This window comes from Eptatretus burgeri, chromosome 3, assembly GCF_056783735.1.
Source record: "Eptatretus burgeri isolate ZD-2024b chromosome 3, Ebu_testis_v1, whole genome shotgun sequence".
Taxonomy (NCBI): Eukaryota; Metazoa; Chordata; class Myxini; order Myxiniformes; family Myxinidae; genus Eptatretus; species Eptatretus burgeri.
In genome coordinates, this window is record NC_140963.1 from 35,642,674 (window position 1) to 35,656,570 (window position 13,897).

The following is a 13,897-nucleotide window of genomic DNA, read 5'->3' on the forward strand; positions in this document are numbered from 1 at the left end:
TCATCGGATCTTCGTGAAACTTGCCATGTATATGCAGAAAGCCCACACGCAGGCAGTAACCATCTCCGATTTTGGAAATTCTTCCGAGAAAAAAAATTGACGTCATATTATCGCCACTATAGTCTGGATGCAGAACTGGAATTTTACCCTAGGTGTGTTTTGGAGTACATACACAATTTTATTGCAGATTCTGGTAACATAGACTATACTAAACTCAAATCCGAGTGATGCCACTTTGTCACGCTTGAGCAATTTTTTTTTAGGAACAAAATTCAAAAAGGCCACCATCAAAACCGTTTTTTGGCCATAACTCGGCCATAAATCGAGATATGAACCCAATTTCAGTGGCAAACCCTATGTTTTGGGGGTCAAGGAATACACTGATATGTTTAAATAAACCATACAACTCATAACAATAGTCTATATTGCAATTTTTCTATTTAGATATAATATTTTGACTGAAAAAAATATCGACCGAACTATTTTCAGCCGTAACTGTGCTCAAAATCTATATGAACCTGATTTAAGTGGTAAACAGTATATTGTATTGTATTGTAACAGTATATTGCATTATTTCCAACAATCTTTATTTCCAACAGTACAGTGGAGTAATACAATGATTAGGTAACTACAAACTATAATTAATTATATTAACACATAACCAAATAAACGTAATAAGCAAGGTTTACACAAATTCAAATCCAAAAAGGGGTCTGTACATGCTATCAACTATGAATACACTGATTGGTTGCTGATGAACTTCTTTCATTCTGCTTTCACTCAATCTTTCTTTCACTCAATCTCACATACAAGACAGCTGCATAAATCAATTAACTAGTGTTCACTCAAGTTCCACAGCTTCGCTTGCTGATACAGACTTTGTTTGGTCGTTCTGACATCCCGCCATACCATGGCATCCACAGAACAATGAACAGGAGAGCCTGGCGGCAGAGCAACTACATCTATTCGTTGCACAGGGTCGCACTGAGCTGCACCCACACCTGATCATCTTGAGAACATTATCAGGAGCTCTGATGACATCCGGAGGCAGAGACACAGGGAGCAACATGCTCGAGACTTCTTCATGTGACCATCCAGGACTCGTTGGATCGATCAATGGTGGGTCTGGATCTAATGCAGCCCGCCATATTGCTGCCTGCAAGTGCGCCCTGAGAACGTGTTGGATGAAAGCCACAGTGGTTGGTGGTAGAGTTTTTAACTCTGGTGCTGATGTCAGCTTCTTGTTAGCCATCTTTGAAGACCAGACATCAAATCGAATAGCTGACATGTCTTCTGTTTCCTGGGATCCATAGCAAGCAGCAAAGAAGGCAGTTGCTTCAGATATGACATCTGGTAATTCTGCATCAAGATCACCAAGATAATTTAATTGACGACCATCTTTGAGGTGTTTCACAATTGTGCCTTTACTGTGAAACACGAGTATGCTTGCAAAACCTGTACCTGATAATATCAGAAGATCTGATCCAAAGTGTTCAGAAAGACGCATCAGGAGTTGCATGCGCGACAGCAGTTCTCCCTTGTGTGAATGGTACATATCATGCACTTGTATTGAGTTCCAAATGCGAGAAAGATCATCTGATAGGTCATTCACCAGACATATAAAGGCTTCGTCATCAGGTTGTTTTTCCTTCGAGACAAATGATTGGACATTACGAGGACCACGAAATACAGACATGCAAGTTTTGTGGTATTGGCCATCAGCAGCATGCAGGTCACTGACTGCCCCCTCAACGCGAAGTCGCACTTGCTGAGCCAACTCAACATCTCGCAGTTCACAGGTCTTCAGTATCACATCTTTAAATGTATCCTGATTCTGTCCTCGATCAGCAGTTCTGCCTTGAACAACATGCCGCCAGCGAGATGGATTTTTTGGCTCTGGGATGGCATCACACTTTTCACCACAAATGAGACATTGTTCTTTAAAATTGAACGATATGGCATCTGTTCGGTGCATTCTCTTAACGACAGGCTCTTCATCTTTTTCTTTCTTTTGTGACAAACGTTTAATGTGCGTCTTGGAAGTGCATGTTGCAACGCAATTCTTGTGTGTGTAGTGTCTCAGTAGAGTCTTGTAACAGGGTTTCGAGAGCGACATGCGACCCATCACCTCTACGTTTGCTCGCTTCTACGATGGTGTTGAGCCTTTCAGGCCCAGCAACACTCATTGGCTGTTTACTGGCACTGCATTTCATGCGACTATTGAGCAGGCAAGAAATGTTAAGCTGTGATGCCATCGTTCAGTTCAAGTGGATTCAAGATCACAGCTGTCGAACGTTGTCACTAGAAAAAGACAAGCAGAAATGTTCAATTGTTGTTAGATCAATATAATGCAAAACAATCACGAAATAACTGTATGTCTTATATTAATTGTTCAGAAAGTTAAACACCCCGATGCATTCTTAAATGGAAGTCATTTACAAGGGGTGATGAACAATTTAATCATTTCATTTATTTGTAAAATACATGTATAAAAAAAAATCAAAAAAAATCAGAAAACCTCTTCCCACCCTGTGTACTTTAAACATCATCAACACAAACGGTTGCTATGGTATCAAAACAATCATGATATGAAGATACAAAAACGTCTTGCTTTCAAAAGAAAATTGATAACATTGATAATTGAATTAGTCTACTGATAACAATACTTTACTGTTAATTAACACACAGTTTTGCATGTTTCTTTAAAAATATCCAAGCATATATAACTTACTTGATTTGTTGACACAGTTCATTGATCTTCATGGCAGCCATTTTTTGTCACAACTGTACTGGGGAAAAACTGCTCTGTGAAAAATTATTTTTTAACACTTTTCTCGCTATACCATGAAACTGAATTGGAACCGTGCTACAGCTATATATAAACACAATAAAAGCACATCAGCAACCTTTCAGTGTCTTCATCGTATGTACCCCTGATATTATTTGGCTCAAGCTTTATAGGTCTAAACTTCAACAATTGGTCAATAATTTATTACAATTTGTCAAAATATGGTATCTGATATACCAATATTGCAATATGGACTATTTATATGGATGATATGGTTTATTTAAACATATCAGTGTATTCCTTGACCCCCAAAACATCGGGTTCGCCACTGAAATCGGGTTCATATCTCGATTTTTGGCCGAGTTACGGCCAAAAAACGGTTTTGATGGTGGCCATTTTGAATTTTGCTCCTAAAAAAAATTTCTCAAGCGTGACAAAGTGGCATCACTCTGATTTGAGTTTAGTATAGTCTATGTTACCAGAATCTGCAATAAAATTGTGTATGTACTCCAAAACACACTTTAGCCAATGGCTGCCAGACTACTGATGTGGACTTTTTAAACCCACTTTGTCGTGATCGTTGTCCTCCTGAAGGATTCTAACTAGCCGATTGTAGAATCCTATTTGACTTCAGACAGAGTTTAACGTTTGTCCGATTTGATTATAAAATCCTACAAAAACCCTATCGACACTGATAAAACTGATGTCCCCACAAGTCCTCCCTTGTGAAACAATTTATTTCCTAATTATACACCATACACTTCTCACCCTTGTACAATGAACTTAAGAATCCCCATTTGATTGTAATATTATTTGGTTCTATTTCATTTATTCTTACTTTAGTTAACAGTTAGACCAACCCGATTCAATTCACTTCTACATTACATCAGAGAGTTTTATTCTAACTTGGTACTTGGTCAGTTCCAAGGAGTACAAGCCACTGAGAAACTATACTTCCTCACGTGCTTGTACTGAGAACAATCTGCCTTCCAAAATATTTTATACTTCCATGAGAGAGAGGTTGGGGGGTATTCACCCAGACTGTAGACGTGTCTTTTAGACAAAAAGCCACTTCGTACATTTTCTAAGCAAAGGTTCATTTATCAGCTCGGTCACTCTGCTCCAGAACAACACATTTCTTATCATTTAGGGCAAAAGTCTTTTGGCCAGAAATGACAGCCAATTAAATTTGCAGCATAAAAGTTACATTTCTGAAAATCCATTTGTTACAATTTAAAATACATTAATATAATTTTTTCCCCCACACTACTAATGGAAATCGCCTGTACCATTATCTCCGAAACTTGGCAAGCTGTTTAAATTTTGTTTGCGGGAATCAAGCCGGACATTAGCACAGATAATTTATCACAAACCTGATACATCACAATGACGTCATCATTAAGAGGACGAGGATCTTAGCTCTGTCCTGTCTGTGTCTGTTTGTGGTGAGGATGTTGAGGTCGTGGAGAGATTCACTTACCTTGGCAGTGATATTCATGTCTCTGCTGGCTGCGAGTCAGAGGTCAATAGACGTCTGGGTCGGGCCTGGGGAGTCATGGATTCACTGGATCATGGGGTGTGGCGCTGCCGGTACCTGTGCGGGAGGACGAAAGTCCGAGTCTTCAGGTCCTTGGTACTTCCAGTCTTGCTCTATGGGTGCGAGACTTGGACTCTGACCAAGGATCTCAGACGGAGACTTAATTCCTTTGGTACCAGGTCTCTTCAGAGAATCCTTGGCTATCGCTGGTCGGATTTTGTGTCCAACGAGCGGTTGCTGAGAGAGACTCGGATGAGATTTGTTACCTGCATAGTCCGTGAGCGTCAGTTGCGGCTGTATGGACATGTGGCTCGTTTTCCTGACTCTGATCCTGCTCACCAGATTCTCTCAGCGAGGGAGTCTCATGAGTGGAGGAGGCCAGTGGGTCGACCACGTTCCTCATGGTTGCAGCAGGTTGACCATCATCTCAAGGAGATGGGGATGGGCCTGGCATCTGCCAGGGGGATGGCCAGACGGAGGCCCCTGGAGTACCGGCGGAAAGTGGACGCAGTGACGTGCTGTTCTGGCACATGCTCCCATACCTGACCTGACCTGATCTTAGCTCATTTGAGCTTGTTTGTTTCACAGCCTACAGTTTTCATTGAAACTTCCTGAAACTTGGCATATATATGTAAAAATACCCTGCGCAGACAGTAACCATCTCCGATTTTGAAAATTCCTCCTAGAAAAAAAAAGTTATGACGTCAAAATATCTCCGCTAATGGAAATCGCCTAAAAAATTATCCATGAAACTAGACAAGCTTTTTGAATTCTGTTTGGGGAAAATCGAACAGGGCATTAGCAGAGATGAATTACCCCACATATGATACATCACTATGACGTCATATCAATTTTTATGACGTCATTCCTATTTTTTGTCATTTTTTGTTTCACAACCCAGAGTTTTCATCGGATCTTCGTGAAACTTGCCATGTATATGCAGAAAGCCCACGCGCAGGCAGTAACCATCTCCGATTTTGGAAATTCTTCTGAGAAAAAAAGTTGACGTCATAATATCGCCGCTAATGGAAATCGCCTATAGCATTATCTCCGAAACTATGCAAACTGTTTGAATTTTATTTGCGGGAATCAAGCCGGGCATTAGCACAGATAATTAATTTATCGCAAACCTGATACATCACAATGATGTCATATTCGTTTTTATGACGTCATCATTAAGAGGACGAGGATCTTAGCTCATTTGAGCTTGTTTATAAACCAATTGGTTTATTCCGAGTTTTTACTCCACACGTGTAGCTCTAAGCGGGGTTAGGTAACAGGTTCACTGTCTGTCTGCCCATACAGACGTCAGTCTCTGTTCGAGTTACTACTAAATTTGAATAAATTTGTAACTACTGAAGCCACTTTCAGTTTAGCAGTACTTGGACAATAATATGCCATTTTTTGCCATCTCGACCAATCAAGTTCACCGCTCACAGGATTAGGGAATATCGAGATTTGGACAAAATGGAAACGTGCTCCTGTTCGAAAGTATCGATTGTGCTCGCAAACGCAGAGCAAGAGGTGAAAAGACCCTTCCCAAATGGTTTGTTTAGCATGGACCCTTGGCAAAGATATATTCACTTATTCATTCATGGGGCTTTGTTTTGTATGGCAAAGATTCAACATTCCTCCACCATGTTGATCTTGCTTGGGGATTTTCCGATCATGAACTGCAGTGAAACTGATTACATCAGCTTCTATAAAAAGGATCATCAACAACAAAGCTCAACACAAGCGTTTTTGAACAGACCAGGCAAGCAAGCTGCTGATCCTGATCTGCAAAACAAACAGTCAGTAAATCAACAAGTCAAGATGAATCACAAGTACATCGTTGCTTTGGCTCTGGTTTTGATCATGGGCTGCATATTTAGTGAGGGTAAGTCCACATCTGTGCTCTGTCCCCGAAACAATCCAGTTCTCGGTGCTGACAAAAGTACCTAAAATTCCATGTTCTTGCAAAAGCTTTTCTTTTTTTAAATGGTAAGTGAAATATATTTATTTTCAGTAACTGGAGGTGAGAGCACAAATGACGGAAAGCAATTTTAATTTTGTGATGAGCAGTGGAATGATTGAACTTATGACGTCACTCACAAGTAGACTTTCGTTTACTTCACAGGGAACCCATTCGGAGTTGGCAGTGGTTGTCAATGTCCGTCGGTCCAGTCTCATTTCATCCACCCAAACCGTTTTCATAACCTGGAGATTATTTCACCAAACAGCGGCTGTTCGAAAACTGAGATCATGTAAGTTTGTGAATCTTTTGCCTCCGTTGAAGTTACGCAAATGATGAGAGATGCAAACTAAATCCCACTTAATAGGGTTCAAGATTAATCTATTTAATATGTGGATGCAGATAAGGACAATAACGTTTATTGGAGAAAAAAAATTAGATAAATTTGAGAAAATTAATCTGGTGCCTGAAATTTGGGAACCATGCAATTCCTAACCTGTTCATTTTGTTTCTTCAGAGTGATCCTCAAGTCTGACCTGACAAACACGGTTTGTCTTGATCCTCAAGCCAACTGGGTGAAAAGAGTAATGGACAAACTTCTTGAACAATGGTGAGCATTGAGATATATAATGAAGCCACCCCCCTGAGACTCATGTATATATTTGCAGCCCAGCAATACAACCCATCGCTTTGCTGATGGGCATATTACCACCGGGTTTGGGAGAGAGGAAGAAGGGGAAGGTGAGAGGAGGGAGGGAAGGGAGAGAGAGGAGAGGGAATGGAAGGCAACGAGAGGGGAGGGAATAGAAGGCAGCGTGTGGGGAGGGAATGGAAGGCAGTGAGAGGGGAGGGAATGGAAGGCAGCGAGAGGGGAGGGAATGGAAGGCAGTGAGAGGGGAGGGAATGGAAGGCAGCGAGAGGGGAGGGAATGGAAGGCAGTGAGAGGGGAAAGAAGGCAGAGCAAGGGCAAGGGAAGGAAGCATGAGGGGAGGGAAGGATATGCAGGATGAGGGGAAGGAAGGGAATGCAATTAGAGGGAAGGGAAGGTAGCAAGAGGGGGTGGGGTCGGCATTGCGAGGGGATGGGGTCGGCATTGCGAGGGGTGGGTGAGGCAGCGCGAGGGGGTGGGTGAGGGTGAGGGAAAGGGGAGGCAGCATGCAGGAAAGGGGAGGTAGTGTGAGGGAGGAAATGGGAAGCAGCATGAGTGGAAGGAAAGGCAGCATGAGGGGAGAGAATGGAAGGCAGTGAGAGAGGAGGGAAGGATATGCAGGGTGAGGGGAAAGTAGGCAGAGCAAGGGCAAGGGAAGGAAGTGTGAGGGGAGGGAAGGATATGCAGGGTGAGGGGAAGGAAGGGAATGCAATTAGAGGGAAGGGAAGGTTGCAAGAGGGGAGGGGAAGGCCTCATCTTCCTCTTTCATCTTCTTCTTCACTTACTGTATACTAATGTGAGTCTCATCCAATCCAGTTTCTCATGTCGATTAAATTCCGAAAACGCTGATTACACACTGCCTTTTAAAGCATCTCAAAGCAGGTCACTCTACTTGTAACACAAGTGAGAAAAGGATATCATATTTCAATAATTTATTCACGTGGTTTTTAAAGGGTGAAAGTTAATTTATATTCTGGGTTTTTTATTTTATTTTAGCAATTTCGCAAAGATATGTATTTCCATCAGGGAAGCGACGGGTCTTACTTCCGGTGGTTTTGAAATGAACAATCAGCTTGGTGAAAGCTCGCCAAGCAGCTTAAGCACTCACACAAGCACTCCAACAGAACGGATGACTTGGAAAGCGATTAGTGATTGCTGTCGGTCATATAAACCCATGTACCCGGAAACACCCAAGCAATGTCCGAATTGCACAAATGAACACTTTTTTTTAGCAAACAGAACTGCTGCTAAGTTCAAATCTGGAAGTTAAATTTTGTAATTCGGCATAGTTTAAGAGATTCTCGAGGTTATGACTTGTGCAGAAATGAAATAAAGGCAGGAGCGCTTGCGTCTCCAGGCGTTTATAAGCATTGCAATGTATCAAAGGATTCCGAGGAATGATGATCAGGCATTCGATAATATGAGTGAGGAAAGTGAAAAAAACATCATTATCATTAAGAAATCGTTGTGGCCTGTACCAAGTCAAGGCATGATTGAGCAGGCCAAAGACATGGTGGCTTCAGACCCCAGCAGGGGAACCCAGGATACGCCTTTAGAGCCCAGAGAGTGAAGTGGCTGAGGATGGCGCCTGAAAAAGGATACAATTAAATATTAAAAATTACCCCTGGTTGGGGGTGACGGTCATCTCTGAAGCTCTGTAGATGTGGATCTCTGATTGGCTTAGAATGGCTTCAATGTCGTCTTGTCGTTTGGTTCAACGTACAGACGAAAGCCCGGGAGTAAAAAGGATAGAAAACCTCAGAAATCAAATTACAAATTCCAAAAATACGATGCGACCAGATTCAGATATTGTACCCTACTATCATAATCCATTGGCAATTCCGCCGAGATCGGATAATAAATGGCGGAGATCATGTTGAAATTAGCCGATTTTTCAACTTTGGAGTGACCTTGACATTGACCTTCAATCGTATCTAAAGTCATATTGTCGTGCATCACTCATCAACCCCTACCTACATACCAAGTTTCATCAAGATCGGGCGAAATTTTTTTGACCACATCACAGACAATTTTTCCAAATTTGAAGATACGCGACTCAATAACCAGGACGAATTATTGTTCCATATTATCAGAATCTGAAGGAATTTCGAAGATCGGATCATAAACGGCGGAGGAGATAGATTTTGAAAATGGACGATTTCGCAACTTTGGAGTGACCTTGACGTTGACCTTGACCTTCAATCGGGTCAAAGATCATACCGTCATGCATCCCTCATTGACATCTACCCACATACCAAATATCAAGAAAATCGGATGAAAAAAATGGGGACGTACGGACATCGAGACTGGTTTTATTAGGTCATCTCTATACTAATGAGATGACCTAAAAATGGATAAAACGCCTAAATAAGGCCGTTGATCATCTTGGAAAGGGGTTTAATCAAACCAAACATCCAATATTCACTCTTGCACTTCCTTGGAGCTCCCTTCGTTTCATGGTTTTGGAGATATGGAAGACACACACACACACACACATACACACACACACACACACACACACACACACGTATAGATGTCCAAGTAATGCAAAACTGGAGGTTCGTGGAAGTGACAAGAAGGTGAATTGTGTTCCCCAGTGTTCAACTATAGATTTCAATTTAAATGAAATAAAGATTGTAAAAGTCGTATAAACAAATGGAATCCAGAATTTACCGCCATTGATTCAGTGTCCATTACACCACCCTATCTAATACATACATTAGTTATTTGTGCCTGTTGTTTGTGTCCTTTATTATCCCCTTAAAACAGAAAGTTTCCTGTTTGTGATAATTTTCAATTTTGTATGTCTGCCAGGTACGCAGACAAAGTAAAAATATAATATCACTCCTCTCTGCGCATGTGCAATATAGACTAATTTAGAGACAAAATATTGTTAAATGGCAGGTTTATTTTCTGATTCATGTTCCCATTCTTGTTCAAAATATAACATTCAATTTAAATAAGTTGCTCCTCGATCATAAACTGATGTTTGTCGACATACAGAGGGACGGACATGAACCAATTGCTTAACCCTGCTTTTCCCTTCACGTGTGTGGGGTAAAAATGGACGAATGTTGCTATAATGGAGGAAATAGGGATGTCACCGAAACTCCAAAATTGTCGTGTTGGAAATCGCGTCATTTTTGTTGATAGCCGGTATTACAGATCATCTTCCTTTATATTATGATATTGAGTATACGAGGTCCATCAAAAAAAGTAACGGGACTGACTTCACAGAAATTTTATTCCAAAAAATATATTGAAATCACAACTTGTCCCCTTCAAAATAGTTTCCCTCCAGTCTCACACACTTGTCCATCCTCTTGTTCCACGCTTCGATGCACCCCCGGAAGACTTATTCTGGAATCCTCCGGAGCTCCGTCGTCACGGTCCTTTTGATGGCCTCCACATCAGGAAATCGGGTCCCCTTGATCATCCCCTTGAGCTTGGGGAATAGGAAAAAATCACAAGGGGCCAAGTCTTGCGAATACGGGGGTTGCTCCAGAGATGGCACGTTGCTCTCCGCCAGAAACTGTCGGATTCTCAGGGCACTGTGAACAGGGGCGATGTCATGGTGGAGCACCCAGGCGTTGTTCTCCCATAGATCCCTCCTCTTGTTCCGGACTGATCTCATGAGGTGCTGGAGGATCTCCTTGTACACGTATTGATTCACTGTTTGACCCTGTGATAGAAACTCGAAGTGGAAGATGCCCTCGATGTAAAAAAAAAACGCGATGAACATCACCTTGACCTTCGACATCCTTTCTTTCTTTGGTCTTGGTGATGCCGGATTTTTCCACTGACGACTCTGCCGTTTGGTCTCGGGATCGTATTTGAATATCCACGATTCATCGCCAGTAATGACTCTCCCGAGCAGGTCTCCTCAAGACGAGATCAAAGTACTCCTCGAGACGCTGGATAATGTCTTGACAGACAGTGACTCTTTGCTGTTTCTGGACCTCAGACAACAGCCTGGGGACCATCTTTGCGCACTTCGAGAATTTCAGTGATGATGTGCCAGACAATGTCCTTGTTGATGGAAAGTTCCTCAACAATCATCCGCACTGTGAGTCGATGATCTGTGCGCACCATCTACTTCACACACCAGATGCTGTCTGCCGTTATGCTCGTTGAAGGTCTTCCAGACCATGGATCATCTTCAACCTCCTCCCGTCCCTCTTTGAACCTCTTGTGCCATTCAAATGCAAGTGGACGTGACATCGTTTCTTCTCCGTAGACTTGCTGCAGCATTGCGAAGGATTCAGAAGGTGTTTTGCCAAGCTTGGCATGAAACTTCAGATTGGCTCTCTGCTCACAACTCATAGAGCGACGACTCAGACTAGACAACGTGTAAAGCACGACCTGTAAAAAAAAATCACACAATGAGTGCAGTCAACCATCACCAATCACATATATTGCTAGAATGTTGCGAAAGACTGTGACACAACCCATTCATTCAAGTTGTGTAAGTGGAGCACACAGCAGGCTCAGTCCCGTTACTTTTTAGACGGACCTCGTATGTTGTGATCAATAAAATTTCTTGTAAAAATGAACGAATGGTGGGAGTGCCCACTAGTGGTCATAAAACAGTTGCTGTTACTGTTCCTGTTGTTGTTGTCATGCTCATCTGCTTGCTTACCTTCTTGCTTTTCAGATCTTCAGAAGACTGAAGTGAATATTCTTCATTTTAATTCCATGGTACACCATCCATACACTGTTTCATAATTGACTTTTAAAGCAGTATTACAATGTGAAACACATGGAATATACACCAATGATTTAGGACATAAATGATTAATATATTCTGTTACTAACCTTGAAATCTGAAACCCTGCAGTTGTAGTAATGTGGGGATGAGGTACATGCAGCCAAACTCCTCACAAGGGGCCTTGAACCATCATCTGAGGAATATAAAAGTCATATTCTACTGTGTGATGTAATAGATGAACGGATGCTTTCATTATTACCTCCACCACCGAAGATGAAGGAGGTTATGTTTTCACCCTTCTCTGTTTGTTTGTGTGTAGGATATCTAAAAAAAAGTTGTGGACAGATCCAGATGACATTTTGGGGGCAGATTTGGTGTGGAACAAGGACGAACTGATTTGATTTTGATGAAGATCTGATTCTGGATACGAGATTTATTTAATTTTCAAAATGATTCTTTACCATTGAGAGATTTGTGCCCAAAACGATATACTGTTGCGGGCCGGGATTGGTTGCGAGCACGACCGCTAGGTGGAGCAGTAGGGTCGACTCTGCCGAAGACCTGGAATTTATAGGTCGTCACCCCGGATAACTCCGGAGCCAACGGGTCTCTTATCGGACCGAAGATCGCCAATAAGTCGGCCACGTGGGATAGGATCGATTTCCAATTTCAATTTACCGAAATACCCACGTCATCCAAACTACCAGGGGAATTCACCCTCGGCTCGAGCGGAACGAGCCAGTGGCGTGCTCGAACAGTGCGCAACCCGAGAGGATGGTTACCGAAATCCGTCGGTCCAAACGTACATCTACGGCAACAACGGCCTTTCTAATTCCCTAACATGCACAGTGTTAAACCAATAAAAGAAACACAAAAACGAGCTGATACATTTAACAAATAGGGTATTTATTAACAGTAGGCGGGGAAGGAGGGAAGCACGTAAGGGTAGAGTTATCACGACTAATAAGAGATGCAAGGCAAATAATGTACAGTGAAGGCAGTTAACAATTTACTACTTAAAGATGGGCCGACCGACAGACACACACACATACCCAAAAGGACATGGACCTGTCCACCTTGTGTGGTTTGGCTGACACAAGCGAACCAGGCCAGCGTCGAGATGCGGTCCGAAGAACCAGGCGCCAGTGACGGGACGAGCAGAGCCCAGAACACGCGCTCGAGGAAACGGCTCGAAGAACCAGGTGCCAGCGAGAGTGATCAAAGTCCAAAGCTCCGCTCAGCGCTCGTCCCGACAACCAAAACTCCCCCTCAGCGCTCGTCCTGACAACCAAAACACTCTTTTTCCAGCAGATCCGCCGCACTTATCCTCGGCTCTCCTTTCCTTTCTTTCTCGCTCGCGCCGTCCGTTCAGGCGTGGCCCTCTCTCATTGGCTGCCCGACGGCAATCTCGCTCGCACCCCTCCGATTGGCTGAGAGGGGCGCCATGCCCGTATTTGGAGCAAAATCCAAGATGCCAATGCCCCAAAGAAACCCCGCCTGGCACATTTGACTCCTCCCACGTACGTGCCGACACGCATGTAGGCCATGGCGTCGGTGTGAGGAAGCGAGGTGAAGGTGAGGGTGATGCTGCTGTTGTTGTAGTTGATGTTGGTGGTGTAAAAATAAAAGAAAACCCTGACGATCAAAATAACTCTGCAGCGCATGAACATTTAATTACCCATTAAACAAGGGAAAGGGAGCTATCTATCCACATTTACTTATCGAAATAACTGAGCTATAGGACCTGTATGTTGAGTGCTCATGGCTTCCAGATTCGTAACAATATAGCATGGTATTTCAAAAATTGATTGGGCCCGAATATGTTCTCATGAATCAGGTATTATGTGGTAGAGGTATGCGCTCTACTGAGTGCCCTTCTTGTTGCATTTTGCATTAATATTTGTCATTGGGTCTGTTATATATGAAGAGTATGGCTGCAGCAAGTTTTGCATTTAAATGATTAAACTTTTACCAAAAAACCGAGACTTGCAAGTTCCATTTCAATGTAAAAATGTTTCATTATTTTCCAATAAATGTAATAAAACTTTCTGAAATCAGTTTGTTTGCATAAACTTGAGAAAAAGAAACACAAAAAACAAGTTGACCGCATCAGGTACTCAGCATTATAAGGAAGAATGAAAACTTAAATGTTTTTACTTATAAAGGACTTTTTGTTTAAATATCTCAAAGCACAACGCATGTGAATAGTGCCTTATTAAAAGCTTGTGATGAAACAATTTCTTGAAAATGGAAATCAGGGC

The 13,897-nt window shown here is 42.4% G+C and overlaps 1 long non-coding RNA gene across 18 annotated transcripts in view; it reads left to right on the plus strand.

Moving 5' to 3' along the window:
• Positions 1 to 6,044: 6,044 nt before the first annotated feature.
• LOC147029683 (uncharacterized) overlaps positions 6,045 to 13,897 on the plus strand; it is a 265,289-nt gene continuing 257,436 nt past the window's right edge. For 15 of the 18 annotated variants that reach the window (XR_015056028.1, XR_015056021.1, XR_015056020.1 and 12 more), the window contains exons 1-4: positions 6,045 to 6,204; positions 6,445 to 6,571; positions 6,797 to 6,889; positions 11,583 to 11,626. This is a non-coding gene — a long non-coding RNA (uncharacterized LOC147029683). The remainder of the gene's footprint in view (positions 6,205 to 6,444; positions 6,572 to 6,796; positions 6,890 to 11,582; positions 11,627 to 13,897) is intronic. The other 3 variants (XR_015056036.1, XR_015056029.1, XR_015056035.1) reach the window with 1 other exon arrangement.